The sequence below is a fragment of the Podarcis cretensis genome (assembly GCF_951804945.1).
Source record: "Podarcis cretensis genome assembly, chromosome: 3".
Taxonomy (NCBI): Eukaryota; Metazoa; Chordata; class Lepidosauria; order Squamata; family Lacertidae; genus Podarcis; species Podarcis cretensis.
In genome coordinates, this window is record NC_137172.1 from 10,169,250 (window position 1) to 10,181,131 (window position 11,882).

Genomic DNA, 11,882 nt, shown 5'->3' on the forward strand with positions numbered 1-11,882 from the left:
AATAAATGCATATATTAGCAACGGCAATGCACGAACGCAGAATGCAGCTGGCAAAATTGCATACAAACATGTGAATAATATGAATAATTTGCACTAAAATGGGAGTTCCTGGCTTTAGTTATTTGGCTTAAGTTTGTTGTTCCTTAATGGAAAAGGATAATTTGTGAGGACTGTCTTTATATACAATTTAGAACTGAGCAGATGTATTTCATAGAATCATAGAATCATAGAATCATAGAGTTGGAAGAGACCACAAGGGCCATCGAGTCCAACCCCCTGCCAAGCAGGAAACACCATCAGAGCACTCCTGACATATGGTTGTCAAGCCTCTGCTTAAAGACCTCCAAAGAAGGAGACTCCACCACACTCCTTGGCAGCAAATTCCACTGTCGAACAGCTCTTACTGTCAAGAAGTTCTTCCTAATGTTTAGGTGGAATCTTCTTTCTTGTAGTTTGGAACCATTGCTCCGTGTCCACTTCTCTGGAGCAGCAGAAAACAACCTTTCTCCCTCCTCTATGTGACATCCTTTTATATATTTGAACATGGCTATCATATCACCCCTTAACCTCCTCTTCTCCAGGCTAAACATGCCCAGCTCCTTAGCCGTTAGCCGTTCCTCATAAGGCATCGTTTCCAGGCCTTTGACCATTTTGGTTGCCCTCCTCTGGACACGTTCCAGTTTGTCAGTGTCCTTCTTGAACTGTGGTGCCCAGAACTGGACACAGTACTCCAGGTGAGGTCTGACCAGAGCAGAATACAGTGACACTATTACTTCCCTTGATCTAGATTTGATCCTGCTTGAGGAGTAACGACCTTAACTTTGCTCTTGTAACATATTGCTTATGAAAAGTCAAGCAAGGCATATAGCTCAGATGTAGAACATGTCCTTAATTTATCTGCAGAAGGACCTAGGTTTAATTCTTGGGACCAAGAGTTCAAAGGATCATTTCAGAAGAACCCGTCTCCACACGGAGGTCATCAACTGATGACGTGTGATGAACACCCTGGAGCAAACACTGTCAGGATGACAAGATTGTGGGTCTCACCAGCACAAAAAAATCTCACAGGAACTCTAAGTCCCATTTCGCATCACCTTTGCCCTAGTAATGTTCAATATTAGCAGAACCTCCACATCCATTTATTATGGATTTTTCTGATGTTCAGGTTCTATCTGTTGCCGTTGACCAGATCTCAAGTTACAAAAAAGTTTCTTCGCAGTAGGCCAGGTATCTGAATTCTGAAACCATATTTTTTGCCATGTTCAGTTCTTGAAGGTATCTTATATACCAGCTTAAGTGGTAAGTAAAATAAAGAGAATGTGATGACATTCTTCAAGAAACAGCTTTAGGTCCTTGAAAATGATTATTTCAGTTTGCCTGCAACTGTAAAAATGAGTTTCAGGTAATAGCTTTTTCTTTTATATAGCAAATGATGAATGAGCGCTTAAGCAGCCACTCATCCACCAACAAAGACATAAAGAACATAAAAACTCCCCATGCTAACAGGGACTTGGAGGACTAAAGTCTCTTGATTTTTCAACCTGACGATTACACCATAAGGATGGTCATTTATCGTCACTTCTGCTTCAAACTATATATAGATTTTCACAATGAAAATCAACCCCTTCGGCACTTGCTGTTTTGTAATTCTTTTTGGAAACCCAACCCGCCAAAAATGAGTTCTGATGGTTTTTGTTGTCCACATTCCATGTATCGTTAAATGACTGGAAGAGGTGAGATCCTGCTTTAACATTCCACCCAACTTTTGGCAAAATGTAACTTGCAGCTAACTTTTAAGATGCAGAAAATTCAACATGAGGGGTCTTCACTAGATCCTTTCCATGTGGTGTGTCTGCTGTCTGCAGACTGAGCCATCGAATGGGGAAAGCATGGACTTGGAGAATGTCATATGTCTCACCATAGGAAAGTTTACAGCTTTTGGTACTTTCTAGTATAGCGAATTCATCATGCGAAAGGCTGGACTGGATGAATCCCAAACCGGAATTAAGATTGCCGGAAGAAATATCAACAACCTCAGATATGCAGATGACACAACCTTGATGGTGGAAGGTGAGGAGGAATTAAAGAACCTTTTAATGAGGGTGAAAGAGGAGAGTGCAAAATATGGTCTGAAGCTCAACATAAAAAAACTAAGATCATGGCCACTGGTCCCATCACCTCCTGGCAAATAGAAGGGGAAGAAATGGAGGCAGTGAGCGATTTTACTTTCTTGGGCTCCATGATCACTGCAGATGGTGACAGCAGTCACAAAATTAAAAGACACCTGCTTCTTGGGAGAAGAGCAAAGACAAACCTAGACAGCATCTTAAAAAGCAGAGACATCACCTTGCCAACAAAGGTCCGTATAGTTAAAGCTATGGTTTTCCCAGTAGTGATGTATGGAAGTGAGAGCTGGACCATAAAGAAGGCTGATCGCCGAAGAATTGATGCTTTTGAATTCTGGTGCTGGAGGAGACTCTTGAGAGTCCCATGGACTGCAAGAAGATCAAACCTATCCATTCTGAAGGAAATCAGACCTTGCACTTGCCGGTTCCCCACACAACTGCTTGGCCAATGTGAGAACAGGATAGATGGGCCATTGGGCTGATTTGGCAGACCCTTCTTAGGTCCTTATGTAAGGTACAGGGAGCTCAACGTGCTTTAAGGGCGGCACCATCAACAATCCAATGGTCCCCTCCACACGCCATGTCTGTCTTTCAGTGACCTCACCATGCCTCCTTTCGAGCTCCTGGTAAGTGGCAGGGGCACTTTATGTTCAGAAAACAGGGGCGCAACACCACCGTGCCTTCATTGCCCCACCAACTACACAAAGGTAAAAGGTAAAGGACTCCTGGACGGTTAAGTCCAGTCAAAGGTGACTGTGGGGTTGTGGCGCTCATCTCGCTTTCAGGCCGAGGGAGTCGGCGTTTGTCTACGGACAGCTTTCCGGGTCACGTGGCCAGCATGACTAAACCGCTTCTGGCACAACGGAACACCGTGACGGAAACCAGAGCGCATGGAAACACCGTTTACCTTCCCACTGGAGTGGTACCTATTTATCTACTTGCACTTTGACGTGCTTGTGAACTGCTAGGTTGGCAGGAGCTGGGACAGAGCAATGGGAGCTCACCCCGTCGCCGGGATTCAAACCGCTGACCTTCTGATCTGCAAGCCCAAGAGGCTCAGTGGTTTAAGGGAATTGTGATGTAAGGCAATTGTTTCTGCTGTTCTCTTTTCACAGATGAGTGTCCTGAACATATGATGCTAAATTGTGGAAAGGTGATAAAGGTAAAGGTAAAGGTACCCCTGCCCGTACGGGCCAGTCTTGCCAGACTCTGGGGTTGTGCGCCCATCTCACTTAAGAGGCCAGGGGCCAGCGCTGTCCAGAGACACTTCCGGGTCACGTGGCCAGCGTGACATCGCTGCTCTGGCCAGAGCCAGAGCCAGAGCCAGAGCCGCACACGGAAACGCCGTTTACCTTCCCGCTGGTAAGCGGTCCCTATTTATCTACTTGCACCCGGAGGTGCTTTCGAACTGCTAGGTTGGCAGGCGCTGGGACCGAGCAGCGGGAGCGCACCCCGCCGCAGGGATTCGAACCGCCGACCTTTCGATCGGCAAGTCCTAGGCGCTGAGGCTTTAACCCACAGCGCCACCTGCGTCCCAGGAAAGGTGATATATCGCCATAAATAAAGGGCTGAATGACCCTAATCATAATGCAGAATTTGCATGTGGCCACTTTTCCCAGCAAGAGGTAGAACTTGAATTCCTAATCATCATAATATCAACTTCCATCTTAAATAATAAAATACAGATTATCACATCACATCTTGGTTTTTTTTTTAAAAAAAATCATATGTCTTCCACATTTCCAAGCTATGGGTGATCTGGATAAATCTTTTAATTGCTGTGGATCCCTGCAGTTTGAGTCTGAAAGGCCTAAACATTAACTAATTCAGAGGCGAAATGAAACCTTCTAATGCAATATTCTAAATATGTTTAGGCATGCTCCTCCCCCCCCCCACAATAATCAGATAATTATACATAACTAGTCATCATTGCTGCAAATGAAATTATGCTCTGTTGAAGCATGAAAAGAGGGATCTTGGCACTCTTTGGAGTTCAGCAACTATTATTATTATTATTACTACTATTACGACTACTATTAGACAAAAAAGTGCCTGCGTTTTAAACTTGTTAACGGCAGTTCGTGGTTTATGAGGATGGCATCTCATTTCAGCTGGGCTTCTTGGTAACTTCAGCCTAATGATGTGGTTCCTTTAAATAAATATTTGTATCCTTTATCATTAAAGAGCTCAAGTTTCCCAAAACTTGGCAAGTATAGAAGCTTGGCAAACATGAACATTTCAGTGCCCAATGTGTGGGTCTTTGTTCTTCAGCAGACTCAAATTGCTCGTGCTGGAGTAGCCTCAGAGTTCTCCACCACAGCATCTATCTATATCTATCTATCTATCTATCTATCTATCTATCTATCTATCTATCTATCTATCTACAGTGGTGCCTCGCAAGACGAAATTAATCCGTTCCGTGAGGCTCTTTGTATAGCGGTTTTTTCGTCTTGCTAAGGAAGCCCATTGACAGCTTAGCGGATTAGCGCTATTAGCGGTTTAGCGGCCTTTAGCGATCAGCTGTTAAGCGGCTTATCAGCAGATCAGCTGATAAGCGGCTTAGCGGCTTAGGAAAAGGGGAGGAGGGGAAAAAACCCTCAGGAACTTGCAAGACATTTTCGTCTTGCGAAGCAAGCCCATAGGGAAATTCGTTTTGCGAAGCGCCTCCAAAACGGAAAACCCTTTCGTCTAGCGGGTTTTCCGTCTTGCGAGGCGTTCGTCTTGCGGGGCACCACTGTATCTATCTATCTATCTATCTATCTATCTATCTATCTATCTATCTATCTATCTATCTATCTATATCTAGGAGCCAGTGTGGTAAAGTGGTTAAGAGTGGTAGGCTCATAATCTGGTGAACCGGGTTCGCTTCCCTGCTCTTCCACATGCAGCCGCTGGGTGACCTTGGGCCAGTCACACTTCTCTCAGCCCCACTCACCTCACAGAGTGTTTGTTGTGGGGGAGGAAGGGAAAGGAGAATGTTAGCCGCTTTGAGACTCCTTTGGGTAGTGATAAAGCGGGATATCAAATCCAAACTCTTCTTCATCTGTCTGTCTATCATCTATATCTCTCTATCTATATCTATCTATCTATCTATCTATCTATCTATCTATCTATCTATCTATCTATTTGTGTGTGAAGACCCCCAAATCCCCTCCAAAATAAATCACACAGGACACAGAATATTTGTTTAAGATTTTTGGCATTAATTTGGCCACAACTTTATTGATTACAGCATGTGAGTGGTTGCTTAGGCATTGGTTCGGACTACCTGAACCTGAACCGGCAGGAACAGGACTGACAACTGGAACCTCCAGAGGTCAGTAAGGGAAAACATACTGGGGGAGAACAGAGGCAGATATCCACCTCTTAGTTCACTCCAGATGCTCCCAGGAACTCTGGCATGGCCCTACCCCTGAGAGGGGATCGGACAGAGCAAATCACGCCCCTGGATTCCTTTAGCGGAATTCCCTAGCAGCAGCAACAAAAAATGAGGGGCAGGCACAGCCAATCCATAATCCCCTCCACCAAAGAATGAACCATTGCCTAACGGCCAAGCTTACAAAGTTGTGACGATTTGCTACACGGTAGGCAAAAACCCAATGGCACCAGCCAATCAGCCAAGTGTCAAAATTCCTACCGGGCCCTTGCTCCAAAAACAGATGACACCTAGACAGTCATAGCAAGGTCAAAAACACAACCTTAAATTATAGGGCATTCCGGAATCAAATCAGAAACCGGCATGGCTTTCATAATTCTGGGACTGTCTTTGGAAAATTGGAACACTTGGAGGGTATGCTAACATTTAGACCAGGCATGGGCAAACTCGGCTCTCCAGATGTTTTGGGACTACAATTCCCATCATCCCTGACCACTGGTCCTGTTAGCTAGGGATCATGGGAGTTGTAGTCCCAAAACATCTGGAGGGCCGAATTTGCCTACCTGATTTAGACATGACTTTGGTAGGAGGGTCACTGCTTCCTCAATGATGGCAGTTAACCTATTGTGCCTGGTTCAGATGTCATGGAATGTAAACAGAGCCTTGTTGGGTCAGACCAAACACCCATCTGGGGCAGGATCCTGTTCTCAAAGTGACCAACCAGATGCCCACTGGAAGCCCACAAACAAGATCTGAGTGCAACAGCGCTCTCCCCTCTTGTGATTCCCAGGAACTGGTGTTTAATAAAAATAAGAATACAATAAACTATTATAATAATTCATAATGGTTTCTATTAAAAAAATGAAATCAAGGTAAGGACTGCCTGCAAGTTCTTTCCAGCCTTGTCTGGACAAAGTGCTCAGAAATTATTGTCTTATAGAGACTTGCCTGCAGAGCTGATATTCTGGCTTATTTGGACTCCTGTCAGAAAGAAACAAACAAACCCCAGCCGTCAAACGTTGCTGCCATGTTATCCCTTCAGATGTAAAAACCCTGATGGCAAAATATATGTGCACATAAGTTTATATGTCACACCAGTGAGTATGAAAAATAATACAATTGCAGTAAATAATATCTCCTGCATATTGTTTCTCCAGCATGGCAGTCACAGCAGAGTCTTTTGTGATGCTCTCTTGTGCATTATGACTTCCATAAAGGAGCCTCCATCATATCTGGGAGCTACCATGCCTACTGTAGAGATTATAAGAGCTTCTCAGTCCTACTGAAAAGGGAAATAGCAGCAGTTTACAACCTGTGTCTGTCAAGAAATAGAAGAAACTCCAGATGGCATTAGGCAGGTGCATGCCACTGGTATGAAGCTCTGCATCAGATTTATTGTAACGACAATGCTATGCTCGCTGCCTTGTCTTTTCCAGATGGAAAGAGAAGAATTGCATACAGTCTAGGAGACGGAGTGCTGGGCCTTCCCAGCCTCTTCTGCTCACATTTGAATAAACGTGTGTGTGTGTGTGTGAACCAGTCCTGAGAAATGACTTTCAGGGAACTTCATCACAAGTGAGATCCACCTCATGCATCAGAGCAGAGCTTTGCAAACTTTTCATGTTGGCAACACACTTTTTGGACGTGCATCATTTCGCGACACAGTGAACCAGTTTTACTAGCAAACCAGAGGTTAAACCACCCCTTTATAAGAGATACAGACACATACGTACTGCAGCTGACACACTAACCTGTCTTGGCACAACAGAGCAAAAGAAAGTACTGTACAAGGTGTGACCGGAAAGTTCGGTGAATGGTGGAGACACTCCTTCAGGTATACTTTGTTCACTATAGCTTGTCTGGAATCAATTATCTTTGTCCATAGAAATAAAATAGCCCACTGCCATGTTATGTACTGAGTTGTATAGGATCCAAAATGCAGCAGTCTGATTGGTCCTAGAACAATAGGATCCAAAATGCAGCAGTCTGATTGGTCCCAGAACAATAGGATTCAGAATGCAGCAGTCTGATTGGTCCCAGAACAATAGGATTCAGAATGCAGCAGTCTGATTGGTCCCAGAACAATGCAGCAGGATGATTGGTTTGCAGGAGCCACCCAATCCAGCTCCAGATGGAAGTGAATCCACAACCTCATTGGCCTACAGGAGAATTCCGGAATTAGCCAATCACGTGCAGCCCATTGTGTAAATAATGTATACAAAGCAGATACTTTGAGGGGACATTTATTCCTCCTCACCACTATGAGCTGAATAAAGAGCATGAAATCCACTCTGGACTCCGAGTATATTTCATGCCAGGAGCTTATCCCTGTCCCGGCAAGGAATGAGTCCCCTCTGAGGAGTCAGTCCTCTCTTCCTTACAGTGATGACATCCTTCCCCGAGACCCTCATTCTCTTTGATGATGGAGGAGCTGTGACTCTGGGGGTGAGATACCACCTTCAGTTCCCTGAAGACCTCATATGCCACTGTTGTACCACTTCTCTCCCCACCCCAGTGTCTACAGCCCCTCTTTACTCCCACATTTCCATCTCCATCTTGAGGTCGCTGATCCCCTGAAATCTACTTAATTGATCCCCCTTGTCTCTTTTAAAAGAGTGGCTCATCTGCATTTCGTCAGGCACTGCTATAATTAAAGCCTGTTGTAAAGAGAGTTATTACAGGTATGTTTTATGACTTGCCAACGACCGGCCGAACATAATAAGGAGCCTAAATGAGCTTTCTTCCATCGTATGTACCTTGAGTCTGCATGCTAGCACCGAATGAACAATTCAGCCGCATCCTTCTAAATGGGGAGGCCTGCAGTTCACAAGAAACAGGTTCTTCCAAACCAACCTGTGTACCATTTGGTTCGCTTAGAACACACTATCAATGATTTATTTTAGAAATGGTTATTGCTGATTTATTGTGGATAATTTGTGGAGTAACTTCACTTGCAGATATTGCAAATGTAAAAACATTTCACGTGCAGGAATTGGCAGGGGGATAGACAGTTGATGGTTAAGGATAAAATACGTTTAAAAACAACACAAAACTATTGTAATTTAAGGTTAACTGCAAGGAATGGGACAAACTAAGAAAACAAAACAGCAACAAGAGGAAACTTTGGATTTATCAAGAAACCAATTTTTGGAAGAAGAAAATGCATTACATTTGTCTTAATCTGTGACTTTTGGTAAAATTTGGAAAATCAATAAAAATAATTTGGTAAAAAAAAATCCACAAAAATCCACACAAAGTATAAATATATCTCCCCACAGAACTACAGTTCTCAGCGTGGTTTAACAGTCAGTCAATGTTCATAGGGAACTCTCAGAACTTTAGTCTGTGAACCGAATAAGGGCCACCTTACATCTCTCGCCATCCTTAACAATACAGCTCCCATAATTCTTTTGGTTGTGGGGGGGGAAGGGCGGGGAGAGATGACTGTTTAAAGTGGTATCACGGAGCTTTAAATTTATGTATGTATCTGAAGAAGTGTGCATGCACACGAAAGCTCATACCAAGAACTAACTTAGTTGGTCTTTAAGGTGCTACTGGAAGGAATTTTTTTATTTTGTTTTAACTATGGCAGACCAACATGGCTACCTATCTGTAACTTTAAATTTATGGTGTGACTGCGGCCTAAGATGGACCCTCCATTTCCATATTCTCCAACTACCGCCACTTGCTGCTTCAGGGGACTATGAAACTCTGGTGGTCTCTTGGCATCCCCCCCCCCAAAAGAGAATAATATCCTAAAACCAGCCTGGTGGATAATTCTTCCCCAGATAAACTGGTCCCTTTATTTCCTCACAATGAGCCATTGTGCGGCCGCCTGAGGTTTTATTTCCCCTTCTTTCCCCCCTTTCAACACATCTGCAAGCGAGGGACGCACTGCATCACAGAGACAAGTACACCGAGGAGTCATTTTCAGAGGAGAGGTCACCGGAGGAGACTCCAATTCGAGTTCCAGGCTTCCCAGGAAAGTGATCTGCCACCAAGCGAAAGAAGCTGTTCCAGTCGCTCTGCCATGCAGAGCCTGCATAATGCTTAAACCACGAATTCTTTTACAGGTGCTTTGTTGCCTACCAGCAGATACCATCCATTATCGCGGCAGACAATGGGATGTGGAGGAGACGGACGCAGCGGTCATGTCGGCAACATGAATTATCTCCTGATCCTGTCCTCTGGTAACGTTTTGGCCGCCAAACACCCCACTTTGAAAAGGAGTCGGGAACTGGCTGGCTGGCACACACACACACACACACACATACACACGTCACCTGTTTTATGATTCTATTCCCATTGTTGGATCAGGTAGACAATCTATAAATAGCCCTCCCTCTCTGTACACACCTTTCTCCCTTTGTGTTTTCCTTATTAGGCATTGAGGCAAGTTTCTGCCATGTGTCAGGGGCAGATGGGGCTCATCCACCTGGGAAGGTAGCCCATCTAGGAGACGGAAAACTCTGATGCTAAACCATGCTGGATATCTTCAGGAGAAGAAAAGGCAAAGGAGTAAACCCTATATAAGTCCGGAGTGGAGTCCCTAAGAAGGTCGGATGACATCTTGTACGCCTCCTTCCAGCAACTCCTGCAGCCAAGCTGGTGCCAAATGTATTGCTCTGCTTTCCTTTGGACCACATCAACAAGGCCGAGATGAGGGTCTTGCCATCTGGGCCTCCACACACAGGGCCTTCTCAGTAGTGGCACCTGCCCTGTAGAACGCCCTCCCACCAGATGTCAAAGAGAACAACAACTACCAGACTTTTTTAGAAGACATCTGAAGGCAGCCCTGTTCAGGGAAGCTTTTAATGTTTAATAGACTATTGTATTCTAATATTCTGTTGAAAGCTGCCCAGAGTGGCTGGGGAAAGCCAGCCAGATGGGCAGGGTATAAATAATAATAAATTATTATTATTATTATTATGACTAGGCTTGTGTCCCAGGGAGGTCACTTTGGTGCGGCTAACGCAGCGGTTTGCCTTCACCCCTGGAGGTTGCACTCCATTGTCTCTCGAGACAGCCGGATGCCAAACAACAACAAACAAACCACAAATTATTGGGAATGCTGCGACAGCGAGACCATCTTAAAGAGCAAGGAGCACCAGCCAGCAATGCTAGGAATTTCACAAGCAAGGAAGAGAGTTTGGATGTGTCTCTGTACACAGAGCCCACAGTGAGGTCCTGTGCCTCCTCAGATATCCATGCAATGCATGAGACACAGAGAGGGGGAGGAGGGGGGAAGAGAGCACTGTCTGTCTGTCTGTCTGTCTCCATATACATATTTGTGTGTACATCTATTAAGCGCTGGAGCCTGGCCTGTTAAAGGCTACATCTGGCCACTGCTGTATGCATACTAATAGCATCATTACAGCCTAGTGGCTTGGAGAGGGTGTTTACTTTGTTATGGTTCCCATCACCTTCTAGAGCAGAATTGTTAATAGGAGGTTTTAAATTCAAATAGCATACAGGGCTAATTTTCTTGTATTTGCCCAAAAAATTAGGTTACACGGTTCATCTCATTTCTCCCGTCCATTTCCCTCCCCCCTCCCCAACCTCGGCTTCTCTCCCATATGGGGGTGGTGCTCCTTTCTGGAGAGTACTTCTTTTTCATGACATTGAACTTGACCCCGTCTAACCTCCTTATAATGAGTGAATTGAAAACATCTCCCTTTGGAATGTGGCTTGCAGATCCTGGCTGTGCCAAAAGGGTTGCTGCCCGCCCCTCCCTACACACCCACCCACTGGCATTTGAAATATTAAAGGGGCAGGATCCTTTTTGGAGACCAGGACCAGAGTGATTACTCAATCCCATTGAAGACCCGCAGACCCACAATTCCTTGTTAGAGAGTCACTTTTCTTAATTAAACATCCCCTCTGCTGGAGATTATAGCTCGGGGTCCGTGCATTGTGGAAGCATTCCCTTGGCATCTGATAGTCAAATAGAAGCAAGCAAATATATCTCTGTATTTAAGGACACCCCCTTACACACACAAATTTGCAAGAGGGACATTCCAGCCTTTCACATGGATATGGAGAACCTTACTACTGGCAAGATAACAACTGGGATTCTGGTACACGCAGCAAATGTCTATTCACAAACAGAGATGGGGGTTTGTCTACACAACTTAAAACCCTACATGAACCAAAGCACAGCTAGCCTTTAAAATCTGCTGCACAAAATTTCTTTTGTGCAAGAAATCTGTGCACAAAAAATGGGGTATATGTGTGCATATATTTGCGAAAATAACAAACAAAAATGCATCATATGAGGACTGCATAATATGTATAATATTATGTATTAAAACTGGATATGAATTAAGAGAAATGCCCGCAAGAATGCTGACAATTTTTTTAAATGAATTTTTATGTGGCAA